Source organism: Bombina bombina, chromosome 4 (assembly GCF_027579735.1).
Source record: "Bombina bombina isolate aBomBom1 chromosome 4, aBomBom1.pri, whole genome shotgun sequence".
NCBI lineage: Eukaryota > Metazoa > Chordata > Amphibia > Anura > Bombinatoridae > Bombina > Bombina bombina.
This window is the reverse complement of record NC_069502.1, coordinates 492636007-492649310: the sequence shown is the minus strand read 5'-3', so window position 1 is coordinate 492649310 and position 13304 is coordinate 492636007. Positions and strand designations below refer to the sequence as shown.

The window sequence follows — 13304 nt, the reverse complement described above, 5'->3', positions numbered from 1 at the left end:
TTTAAGGGTCCTTTTCCAAAAGACTTTATTATCTTAGCGATAACTGGTGAAAACAAAAATATGTCGTTGTTTGATACTTTGTGAAGTCTACTTTTGCAAAAAAAAAAAAAAAAAGGTTTGACCTTAGCAGAGGCTTAACTAGAAACTTTAGGGTCCTGGTGAAAGAATCCATGAAGCCCCACCGCCAAAACAAAAACATGACTTTGATACAATTACTTTTTTTGCAGCATGTAACACATGTAAAACACACACACACACACACACACACACACACACACACACACACACACACACATATATATATATATTTTCTTGTCATACTAGCAGTGCCCTTGTTCTTCAGCAAAGCAGTGGCACTTATAAGCCCAGTGAGGATTAGTAGGGAGTTTGCATTGCAGGGAAGCTTTACGCTCATAAGAGTGTGCTTCCATAGGCTCCAATGGGAGCCTCATTCTCATGCCGTCAGACACGGCTGAAAACCTAGCACAGCGGAGGGGATAAGTCGCTCAGCGATGGGCAGCAAAGTGTAAATATATATGTATATGAATAGATAAATATATATTTATGTGTTAAAATGTGTATATACACATATTAACACATAAATATATGTATACAGTATAAGGAGTCCAAGGGGGTGGAGGGGACAAGCTTCTAGTAAGCAAAGAAGTACCAGTTGTGATGCCGACCCCTACACAGGGCTGCAGTCACTGAGCATGGTGCAAATCGATTATAAAGGGACAAGCAATATGGAGATTCTCACTCAGCAAGAAAGCAAACTTTCTGTATGGCCCCCATTCCCATCCAGGACCCCTCCCACACACATCCTGAACCCCACACCTGTCCTAAGCTTAACCAGCAGTAGCGGCACTCCAGGCCCCATTCACACCTGCTGGGCACCCCCTGAGTGTCTACTCTCAAGAGCTCGGTCGCATTTTCTACCTCTGCGACCCTGGAAGTTACACCACTGGACCTTAGTGTATCAGTTTTAGAAAGTTCTTTGCTAATCTGAACACTGTTATTTAGGACACATTGGTCTAAAATTCTTTAGTATGGCGAGAAATATCATTTCAACCCTCCCATGGGAAAACCTCACAGAATGATCTAAGAAAAGGGGTTGAACTTCATATTCCTGAAAGGTTGCAAGTTAACCTCCATAGAAAGTAATGAAGTTCACTAGAATGCAGATTCTTGCCGGGGAGAGCAAATGTGACATGGAGAACTTGGCACTGACAAAAACCTTTTTGAAGCATATACAAATCAAATGATGCTTTTTTGTGTAATTTACTTTGCTTATGAAACTATGAAACATAAAGGCGTAATATGCTTAGATCATTCTGATACCACTTGTGAGAAAACTTGAAATACACCCAAGGAACTCCCCTGTTCAGACCACTTGCCAATGCTGTGTGACTCATTCCACAATAGAAAAATAGGGAACCCTTTGAAATTTGACATCTTGTTTATGATTTCAACTTTGTTTTTGTAAATTTCTGTGTACCTTAAATACAAGTTTAACTATCTAAATAGAACACTTTTTTCCTTGTAATTTCAGGACTATTTGAATGGAATAATGTAAATTCACAATTTGTAACGAGTTTTTAACACCTATTCAGATTTATATTGTTTACATTAAATACACTCTTAAAATACTTAGTTTATTGAGCACTTTCTGTATGTGTGCATCCCGCTATCGTGTACAGAAATGTAGATTACGCCACTTATTGGGTTATACAGCTCACAGTGTAATATGTGCCTTTAGATTAACTTGTCATGCATAACATAGCACTGACAGATCATTTTAGATAATCTCGCCTAAGTAGAGAGATTTAGATCATATGGCCTTTAGTGAGAAGTTGTCAATTTACATTCATGAGGAACATGGCTGTATAGGTTACTTTATTTAAATTATATTTAAGTTAGGGGGTGTTAGGGTTAGTGTTAGACTTAGGTTTAGGGGTTAATACATTTAATATAGTGGCAGCGGTGTAGGGGGGCAGATTAGGGGTTAATAAATCTAATGTAGGTGGCGGTGGGCTCCGGGAGCGGTGGTTTAGGGGTTAAACACTTTATTTAGTTGCGGCGGGGTCCGGGAGCGGCAGGATACGGGTTAATAACTTTATGTAGGTGGCGGCCGTATAGGGGGTGGAAGATTAGGGGTTAATATGTATAATGTAGGTGGCGATGGGCTCCGGGAGCGGCGGTTTATGGGTTAATACATTTATTAGAGTTGCGGTGAGCTCCGGGAGCGGCGGTTTAGGGGTTAATAACTTTATTTAGGTGCGGCGGGGTCCGGGAACAGCGGTTTAGGGGGTAAACAGTGTAGTATAGTGGCGGTGTTTAGTGACAGGGTACCAAGAAAGCTGAAAAAAAGCAGAAGAGCAGCGAGATCGATTACTTTTAGTTAACAACAGTTCGCTGCTCATCGCACCGTACTTGGTGCGCAACTTTTTGACAGCTTTTTTTGGTAACTTTGGAGAACGTATTCAGGTCCGCGGCTGTGATGTTAGGCGATCTTAGGAGAGCGTATTGGTGCCGTCGAATGCAAGAAAGTTGACGGCTTGATAAGTAGATGCCAATGGCTGATAGTACAATGAATCTATTAAGAAGCATCTTCTGTAACACAAATCCTTTATTTTCTTCAGAGCAGTATGAAGAAAGTTTTGTTATCCAGCTTAATAAAAAAGCTGATTATTGCTTCTATCTGTATTATTTTAATAGAAATCTCTAGTGCATCCAGATGTGCAAAACTTTGTTCCGACTATTGCACATATTAAGCTAATCTTTCATCAGTCTATTCCACACTGAAACATAAATTTAGCTCTACAAGCAATTTGGGGTTCTTCCTTTTAAACAGCCCATTCAGCTGAACTAAAATAAATGCCCTGGAAAGTTATAATTTTTGGTAGCAATTTCCTTTGGGCAATATATATCTCTATATTTTATTAACTATAAATCTATTATTTAAAAGAACTTAGCACTGCAAAATTGAGCAATATTTTTAAACTTTTTATTAAGCCAAAAAACAATTGTGTTTATGTGTATGACATTGTAAGACACTAGGAAAAAAAGCTGTGCAAACAGGCAAAAAAATACTTCTCAAAACATGCCAAAAAGTGTTTTCAGGAGGTCAAAGCTAAAATATTTTTTTAAATGCTTTTCTCTGTTTTATTGTAACACTACTGCTGAATTGCTGTCATACATAGGATATAGGTTTGGGATGTGTTATCATGTCACAAATTGTTTTGGAATTTTTGTAATATTCTTGTTATCATGGGATTTGTCAAATGCATTGGAATGACTTCAGAATAAAAAAGTCAGAGTAATATGGATTGCAGAGAGGGACCATAGTGAATAATTATACAGAGTCTATGGGGCTGATTTATAAAGGGCCGAATGGACCCTAATGCCCCTGTTTCTGTGCAAGCCTACAGGCTCGCCGGAAACAGCAGTTATGAAGCAGCAGTCTTAAGACCGCTGCTCCTTAACTGGTCCGCCGCCTCTGAGGCTGCGGACATCAATCTGCCCGATTGTGTACGATCGGATTGATTGACACCCCTGCTAGCGGTTGCGAATCTGCAGGGGGCGGCATTGCACAAGCAGTTTACCAGACAGCGTGTGCTGTCGGCATTCAGCGATGTCTGTCGGACATAATCCGCTGAGTGGATCATGTCGGACAGACATTTAATAAATCAGCCCCTTTATGAAAACACGTTGCCATATAGCAGGACATAATTGTCACAATATATATCAACATTTTAACATCTGATTTCTTTCGATAAAGACACAAGTGTTGAAAGGAACCTATACAGCCATGTTCCTCATGAATGTAAATTTGACAACTTCTCACTAAAGGCCATATGATCTAAATCTCTCTACTTAGGCGAGATTATCTAAAATGATCTGTCAGTGCTATGTTATGCATGACAAGTTAATCTAAAGGCACATATTACACTGTGAGCTGTATAACCCAATAAGTGGCGTAATCTACATTTCTGTACACGATAGCGGGATGCACACATACAGAAAGTGCTCAATAAACTAAGTATTTTAAGAGTGTATTTAATGTAAACAATATAAATCTGAATAGGTGTTAAAAACTCGTTACAAATTGTGAATTTACATTATTCCATTCAAATAGTCCTGAAATTACAAGGAAAAAAAGTGTTCTGTTTAGATAGTTAAACTTGTATTTAAGGTACACAGAAATTTATAAAACAAAGTTGAAATCATAAACAAGATGTCAAATTTCAAAGGGTTCCCTATTTTTCTATTGTGGAATGAGTCACACAGCATTGGCAAGTGGTCTGAACAGGGGAGTCCTTGGGTGTATTTCAAGTTTTCTCACAAGTGGTATCAGAATGATCTAAGCATATTACGCCTTTAGGTTTCATAGTTTCATAAGCAAAGTAAATTACACAAAAAAGCATCATTTGATTTGTATATGCTTCAAAAAAGATTTTGTCAGTGCCAAGTTCTCCATGTCACATTTGCTCTCCCCGGCAAGAATCTGCATTCTAGTGAACTTCATTACTTTCTATGGAGGTTAACTTGCAACTTTTCAGGAATATGAAGTTCAACCCCTTTTCTTAGATCATTCTGTGAGGTTTTCCCATGGGAGGGTTGACATGATATTTCTCGCCATACTAAAGAATTTTAGACCAATGAGTCCTAAATAACAGTGTTCAGATTAGCAAAGAACTTTCTAAAACTGATACACTAAGGTCCAGTGGTGTAACTTCCAGGGTCTCAGAGGTAGAAAATGCGACTGGGCTCTTGAGAGTAGACACTCAGGGGGTGCCCAGCAGGTGTGAATGGGGCCTGGAGTGCCGCCACTGCTGGTTAAGCTTAGGACAGGTGTGGGGTTCAGGATGTGTGTGGGAGGGGTCCTGGATGGGAATGGGGGCCATACAGAAAGTTTGCTTTCTTGCTGAGTGAGAATCTCCATATTGCTTGTCCCTTTATAATCGATTTGCACCATGCTCAGTGCCTGCAGCCCTGTGTAGGGGCCGGCATCACAACTGGTACTTCTTTGTTTACTAGAAGCTTGAATTCTATCAGCCAATTGGAATTAAGGTAGGAAAAATAATATTGGCTGATGCAATCAGCCAATAGGATTGAGGTTCAATCCTATTGACTGATCCAATCAGCCAATAGGATTGAGCTTGCATTCTATTGGCTGATTGGAACAGCCAATAGAATGCAAGCTCAATCCTATTGGATGATTGGATCAGCCAGTAGAATTGAACTTCAATCCTATTGGCTGATTGCATCAGCCAATATGATTTTTCCTACCTTAATTCCGATTGGCTGATAGAATTCTATCAGCCAATCGGAATTCAAGGGACGCCATCTTGGATGACATCATTTAAAGGAACCGTCATTCAGTCGTCGGATGTTGTTAGAAGAGGATGCTCCTCGTCGGATGTCTTGAAGATGGACCCGCTCTGCGCCGGATGGATGAAGATAGAAGATGCCGCTTGGATGAAGACTTCTGCCCGTCTGGAGGACCTCTTCTGCCCAGCTTGGATGAAGACTTCTGCCCATCTGGAGGACCACTTTGCCCCGCTTTGTTGAGGACTTTGGCCCGGTTGGGTGAAGACGTCTCAGGGTAGGGTGATCTTCAAGGGGTTAGTGTTAGGTTTTTTTTAAGGCGAGATTGGGAAGGTTTTAGAACAGGGTTGGGTGTGTGGGTGATGGTTTTTAATGTTGGGGGGGTATTGTATTTTTTTGTCAGGTAAAAGAGCTGATTACTTTGGGGCAATGCCCCGCAAAAGGCCCTTTTAAAGGCTATTCGTAATTTAGTGTAGGGTAGGGATTTTTATTATTTTGGGGGGCTTTTTATTTTATTAGGGGGATTAGATTAGGTGTAATTAGTTTAAAAAACTTGTAATTATTTTATTATTTTCTGTAAATTAGTGGGGTTTTTTTGTACTTTAGATAATTGTTTTTAATTGTATTTAGTTTACTTAATGTATTTAATTATAGTGTAGTGTTAGGTGTAATTGTAACTTAGGTTAGGTTTTATTTTACAAGTATATTTGTATTTATTTTAACTAGGTAGTTATTAAATAGTTAATAACTATTTAATAACTATTCTACCTAGTTAAAATAAATACAAAGTTGGCTGTAAAATAAAAATAAATCCTAAAATAGCTACAATGTAACTATTAGTAATATTGTAGCTACCTTAGGGTTTATTTTATAGGTAAGTATTTAGTTTTAAATAGGAATAATTTCTTTTGATTTATTTAAATTATATTTAAGTTAGGGGGTGTTAGGGTTAGTGTTAGACTTAGGTTTAGGGGTTAATAAATTTAATATAGTGGTGGCGGTGTAGGGGGTGGAAGATTAGAGGTTAATAAGTATAATGTAGGTGGCGGTGGGCTCCGGGAGAGGCGGTTTTGGGGTTAATAAATATAATGTAGGTGGCGGCGGGGTCCGGGAGCGGTGGGATAGGGGTTAATAAGTTTTATTTAGGTGGTGGCAGTGTAGGGGGGGCAGATTACGGGTGTTTAGACTTGGGGTACATGTTAGGGTGTTAGGTGTAGACGTTCCCATAGGAATCAATGGGATATCGGGCAGCAGCGAACATAAGCTCTCGCTGCTTTCCGACTCCCATTGATTCCTATGGCATCTGCCGCCTCCAGGGCGGCGGATTGAAAACCAGGTACGCTGGACCAGAATAGTGCCAAGCGTACCTGGTAGGAATTTGATAACTTAAAAAAGTAGTCAGATTGTGCGGAACTTGCGTTCGGAACATCAGTAGTGACGTAAGCATCGATCTGTGTCGGACTGAGTCCGGCGGATCGTATTTTACGTCACTAAATTCTACTTTTGCCGGTTTGTAGGGTTTGATAACTAAGGTGAATTAGGCTCGCCACAAATACGCTGCGGAATTCCAGCGTATTTGCGGTTGATGGCTTGATAAATACATTCCAATGACTTTTATTGTCTTCTTGTTAGTATAAGAAAGAATGATGTATGGTTTTCAGGTTTGTATAGTGAAGTAATGATTTTGTTTGACAAGCCTTTGAGTTGTCTAATTAAAGAGACAGTCTACGCCAGAATTTTTATAGTTTAAAAAGATAGATAATCCCTTTATTACCCATTCCCCAGTTTTGCATAACTAACACAGTTATATTAATATACTTTTTACCTCTGTGATTACCTTGTATCTAAGCCTCTATAGACTGCCCCCTTATTTCAGTTCTTTTGGCAGACTTGCATTTTAGCCAATCAGTGCTGACTCATAAGTAACTCCATGGGCATGAGCACAATGTTATCTATATAACACACATGAACTAATGCCATCTAGCTGTGAACAACTGTCAAATGCCTTCAGATAATGGTTTAGAAATTAGCATCTGAGCCTATCAAGGTTTAGCTTTCAACTAAGAACACCAAGAGAACAAAGCACATTTGATGATAAAAGTAAATTGGAAAGTTGTTTAAAATTGCATGCCCTATCTGAATAATGACAGATTCATTTTGAATAGACTTCCTCTTTAAGAATTGAATGTACAATTATTTATTTATCTATGATACCTAAAATAACTCTATACAAAGGCCCTCAATGAAGAAGGCATGGCCGTTATAGTGATATGTTTTTCATGCTTGAAAGCTATGTCATGACTAGACCAGGCATGTTTTTTTCATATTTCTTAATCTTCAAAATTCGGTTCCAGACTACCGCAATAAAGTGAGTCACGTTAATTTTTTTTGTTTCATCAGTGCATAAAAAATATTATATTTACATTATACTGTAGTCTATTAAGTGTGCAATAGCATTATGACTAAAAAAACATTGTATATATGAAATATTTGTTACAATCTCTATCACTGAAAACCAAATTAACATAGTTTATGTTCAAAGAAAGATAGCAAAGACGGGACCTTTTTACCTTCTACTCACCCAGATAAAAATCACTGATTTCATGAGGTTAATTCATTGTAATTGCTTATTTTGCATTGCTGAGGAAGGGCAACTTCAATTATTAGTTATACATTACAGCAAGCTATATAGAAGATACAATAACTACTTTTTAAATAAAATATTGGATTGTTTTACTTATTCTGACAATAATTCTGTTCTTTGACTGTTAATGCTCTTGCTTTCCTCTTTCTTATGCTGTACCCTTTGTCACCAGAAACATCTTAAACCAATTTAAAGGGCTACACCTGAATAAACATGTTCTATAAGTGTTTATGTATTGAAGTGGGTCAGTTCAAGGTATGGTATTTGGCTACAACTCCTAATTTCTCTTTTTACAGCAACAGTGCTGCCAAAAAAAGAGGAAGTCTGAGCTGAATTAATACATTTGTTACAGTGGAAGCAGAATGAAAAATGCTTTAACCACAAATCAATATGCCTCTTTCATTTATGCCAGTGATAGGGGTCTTTTCTAAGAAATATAGACTCTGGCATTGAGCCACTGTACGTTTTCATTTTAAAGGAAAACTTATATGGTTATTTGTTTAAGGCTCATTTCTATGATTACTTATAGGCTTTTTTGCTAGTGAGAATTTGTTTAATATTGTTTCACATTTGGGAGGCAGATGGCAGATGACTATAGACCTTGTAAAGATATTTTTCTTTTTATTGCAATGAACGTGGTAAGTTCTGTATTATTCAACACATTCATTTTTTTTTTTTTCGTGTTTAAGAATTATTATTATTATTTTTTATGTGTAATGTACCAACAAATTATGTGGCTCTGGATAATCACTGAGTACAATTAATAACTTTGCTTCAAGTTCCTTCTTATTTAGTAGGTCTTTGTGCCCTTTTACTTTACTGAAAATCTGTCCAGCTTCTCAGGCCAGACAGATTCACTAAGCTTTGGTGAGACGTCCATTGAATTCTAAGTTTCTATGTTTCATAATAAATCAAGCTATTAAGCTTAGAGTTTACTGGATTTCGTTTCCATACATTTCTTAGCTATTTGCTTGTTTTGGGCATAACTTGCATCTCTTGTATAATTCCCCAATGCTACTTTTAAAATAAGGCTCACTAAGACTAGTTAATTAATTTAACCTCTATCGAATTTTAATTCATTTCACATATGCTTCTTGGATATCTGTTTGTTTTTGATACTACTTGCATCACTTATATAATTTACCAAGGCTAAGTTTAAATTAAGGGTCACTAAGACATTGGGGCCCATTTATCAAGCTCCGTATTTCTGGCGAGCCTTCAGACTCGACAGAAACACCAGTTATGAAGCAGCGGTCTAATGAACGCTGCTCTATAACCTGTCTGCCTGCTCTGAGGAGGCGGACAGAGATTGCATGAAATCAACCCGATCAAATACGATCAGGTTGATTGACACCCCCTGCTAGCGGCCGCAAATCTGCATTGGGCGGCGTTGCACCAGCAGTTCACAAGAGCTGCTGGTGCAATGCTGAATTGGATCATGTCGGACAGACATTTCATTAATAGGCCCCCTAAATTTATTTCAGCAAGACCTAAACAACTTAATATATATATATATATACTCTGTTTACATTGGTTCCTACAGTGAGGCATGTAGTAATAGTGTTTTTTACCGCTTTCAGTGACACCCGTACTATTACAGGGCTGAAAACCACTTAAGGATGTGAGCCTTACAGGATACGTCTGTGTCTTTAAGAGGTGGATAAAAAAATTAACAAAGCAAATGCAACTATTGTCAAAATTATTATTTTCCTCTAAAATGTAAATAAATGACAAGAAATGGCACAAATGCAATATATTATACTGCATTATATATATGACTATAGTTTTGTATAAAATAAAACTGCCATACCAAGCAAAAAGAAAGACCTAAGCCGCATCGTTACCGTGCCACAATTCAGAAAGGAACCAAAAAAAGTGGGAGGGACTGGGGAGTTACCTGGGTGTGTCTAAAGCTCTCTCACAATTTATTAGGGGCCAGATTACAAATGGAATACAAATTAACACTCTCGCTTGAGCGTTAATTTCGCTAGAATTAAGATTCTTGCATGAGTCGAGTTGCGTTTTAATTATGAGTTGAAAGTAAACTGTTTTTGATCTAGCACTTACATGACGAGCGCAAAAAGTGAAGTTAGAATGTTGCGTGTATGTTCATATATTCACCCATAGAAGTCAAAGAAAATACCTGGATTAGCTACCCAGCAGGGGTGTTATGTCTCAGCATTGCCAGGTTAATCTGAACAGCTCTTTCTTTGTGTAAATTCTGTGTTTGTGTTTGTTCAGGAATGTTATGGTCTAAATACCCCCCTCCTCCTGGTGCCTGCTATATCTTGTACCAAGGTCTGCCTTGCAAGAAATATTTTAGATGATTGTACATTAACACAAGGGCAGTGGTCTTCACAAGACAAAGGCAGGCTGAGATATAATAGAATGTTACACAAGACTTAGTCAGAACTTGCCTGGGACCAGAAGAAATAACAACTGAAGTAGGTTCTCTCATATACCTAAAGAAATTTGGTAATACGTTTATGGTATTGTTTTTGTTTATTATGTCCTATTTTATTTTAAAGAACTATATCTTTGCACATATCTTGTTATTTTGTATTTTTGGCACTGTGTAACCTGTATGCTCTCTTTTGTTATTAAATATATAGAAAATCTAATATCTGAATTCACTCTCTGTTGAGACAAGGTTAAAGGCATGTTATCTAATTGTTAGTTGTGTGAGTTATTGGGGTTCGCAAGACACCCTTACTCAAAATTATTGGTGACAGCAGCATTGTTAAATTGGGGCAGTGTATGCAGGATTTGGGGGTTAATTTGGTGTCCCTTTAGGTCCTTTGTAGAGATAAAGGTAAGGGAACCAGTGACTGTGTGCTATTAACCCCCCACATGCTCACACCCTCCCCATAGTGATGGCTGGGTGGATAGGCTTAATCGTCACAAACTGGTTGGCAGCGGTGGGCATATGTAGAATTTTTTAGTGCTATTTGTATAGTAATAAAATAAATAGTTTTTTTTGTGTAATTTCCCAAAGACAGAACTCAGTGCCTAATTACAGACATACAGTGCAAATAAAGCAGTTCTTTTAAATTCCTTTTGTGTGTCTCTACTCTCATTATGGAAGCATATAGGAGATTGCCTAAATGGACTCTGGAGTTTCTTTGCAAAAAAAGAAGAATTACAATTTTTGGCAAAGCAAAAAAGCAGCTGATCAGGGAATTGATAGAGGCATAGGGCCTCACAACAGAGTGTGAAACAGGCACAGAAGTAGTTACTGTGGGACCTGTAACCAAAGGAAAACCTGATGCTGTAAACCCTGTGAATGTCATGAAGTCTGAGCTATAAATGGCACTCATGTATTTAGGAGAAGAAGATCCACAACTAAATATTCCATTAAAATACCAAGAATCTGCTGAGACAGAGAGGGAGAAAGAAGCAGCTGAGAGAAAAAGAGAGAAAGAAGCAGCTGAGAGAAAAAGAGAGAAATAAGCAGCTATAAGGGAGGCCCTAAGGAGACATAAGCTGGAGGTTTTGCGGATTACCAAATCCAAGGCACCTCTCCTTTACCAAGATTTTGTGAAACATATTTGCCAGACATGGAGTCCAGAGGCCAGAAAATTGAACTTGGGAAGGGAACAGTTGCAGAGGCTGCAGACCTGGGTAATGATCCCCTAAGTGGAGAAGGGCAAACAAACCAGCAGAGAGACCATCTCATCTACACTCTATAGCAAGAGGGGCAGGGGCCACATCAGGCCAGGGGGATACCCGTTGGTGTTTTCATTGTAACCAGATGGGGCATCTGTTTTGATTGCCCAGAGAAGAAGAAGCCTGAGGTGGGAATTTGGATGGGGGACCAGCAGCTGTTTTGTTTGTGGGTGGGTTCACAAGGCAGAAACAGAGAATTAACCTACAGAGGGTAACTGTGGGTGACCGGTTTACAATAGGACTCAGGGATAGTGGAGCTTTGGTTAACTTGGTGCATCCTGGAATGGTAAAGCCAGAGGACATTATACCAGTTTGCCCGGCAGTGCCTGTGGCACAAGTGTACCAAGATTGGGGTTTGGGAAAATGTTTGCGGGAAGTGGGGATTTCTGCAGATATCCCTGTTGATGTGTAACCAGTATGTATTTTGTTATTAAACATATGGAAAATCTAATTCTGTCTTTGGGCTCTAATATCTAAATTCACACTCTGTTGAGATAAGGTTAAAAGCATGCTACGTAATTGTTAGTTGTGTGAGATATTGGGGTTCCAAGACACACTTACTCAAAATTCTTGGTGGTGGCAGCATTGTTAAATTGGAGCGGTGTAGGCAGGATTTGGGGTTTAATTTTGTGTCCCTTTAGGTCCTTTGTAGAGATAAAGGTAAGGGAACCAGTGGCTGCATGCTATTTACCCCTTCATGCCCACACCCTCCCCATAGTGACGGCTTAATCATCACAAGTTCAATGGTAGTGAAAACATTTCAGTTTAATTAATATTTGCTGCAAACTGAGAATGTATATCCTGTGAGATTCACTACCTCATAGTGCTTTATTACTTTCTATGTTGAATCACTTGAAACTTGAAAGTGATGCTGCATAGTTGTAAAAAGCTGACTATACCACCTGAGCGTCTCTATGTAAAATAAAAATATATTTTACTCAAAATGTCCTCAATAGCCACACTTCATTGTAAATAAACATTTAGCATCTATTCAAGAGGCACGCCCAAAGACTTGCAAGGCAGCATGCATTTGGCATGTGCAGCAAAGTAATTTAAAGGGACAGTCTAGTCAAAAATAAGCTTTCATGATTCAGATAGGGCGTGTAATTTTAAACAACTTTGAAATTTTCTTTTATCATCAGTTTTGCTTTGTTCTCTTGGTATTTTTTAGTTGAAAGCTAAACCTAGTAGGCTCATATGCAAACATTTTAGTCCATTAAAGCCACCTCTTATCTGAATGCATTTTCACAGCTAGATGGTGTTAGTTCATGTGTTCCATATAGATAACATTGTGCTCACATCCGTGAAGTTACCTAGGAGTCAGCACTGATTGGCTAAAATGCAAATCTGTTAAAAGAACTAAAATAAGGGGCAGTCTGCAGAGGCTTAGATACAAGATAATCACAGAGGTAAAAAGTATATTAATATAACTTTGTTGGTTATGAATGGGTAATAAAGGGATTATCTATCTTTTTAAACAATAACGATTCTGGCGTAGACTGTCATTTTAATTTCCCTACTCATTTTAAGGAAGTTTACTATGAAATCTTGCGAGATTTCAGTGAAATCCCATGACATCACACTAAACCACTTATGATGCTACCTGTGGACAGACTATTGTACTGCAGCAATATTGATAATATGCTAAAGAAGAGGTACGCTA

General features: G+C 38.3%; 1 protein-coding gene across 1 annotated transcript in view; it reads left to right on the top strand.

Annotated features, from left to right (window-relative positions):
• Nucleotides 1–13304, top strand: part of BMP5 (bone morphogenetic protein 5) — a 397705-nt gene that overhangs the window by 329699 nt on the left and 54702 nt on the right. The gene's annotated exons all lie outside the window — the stretch shown is intronic.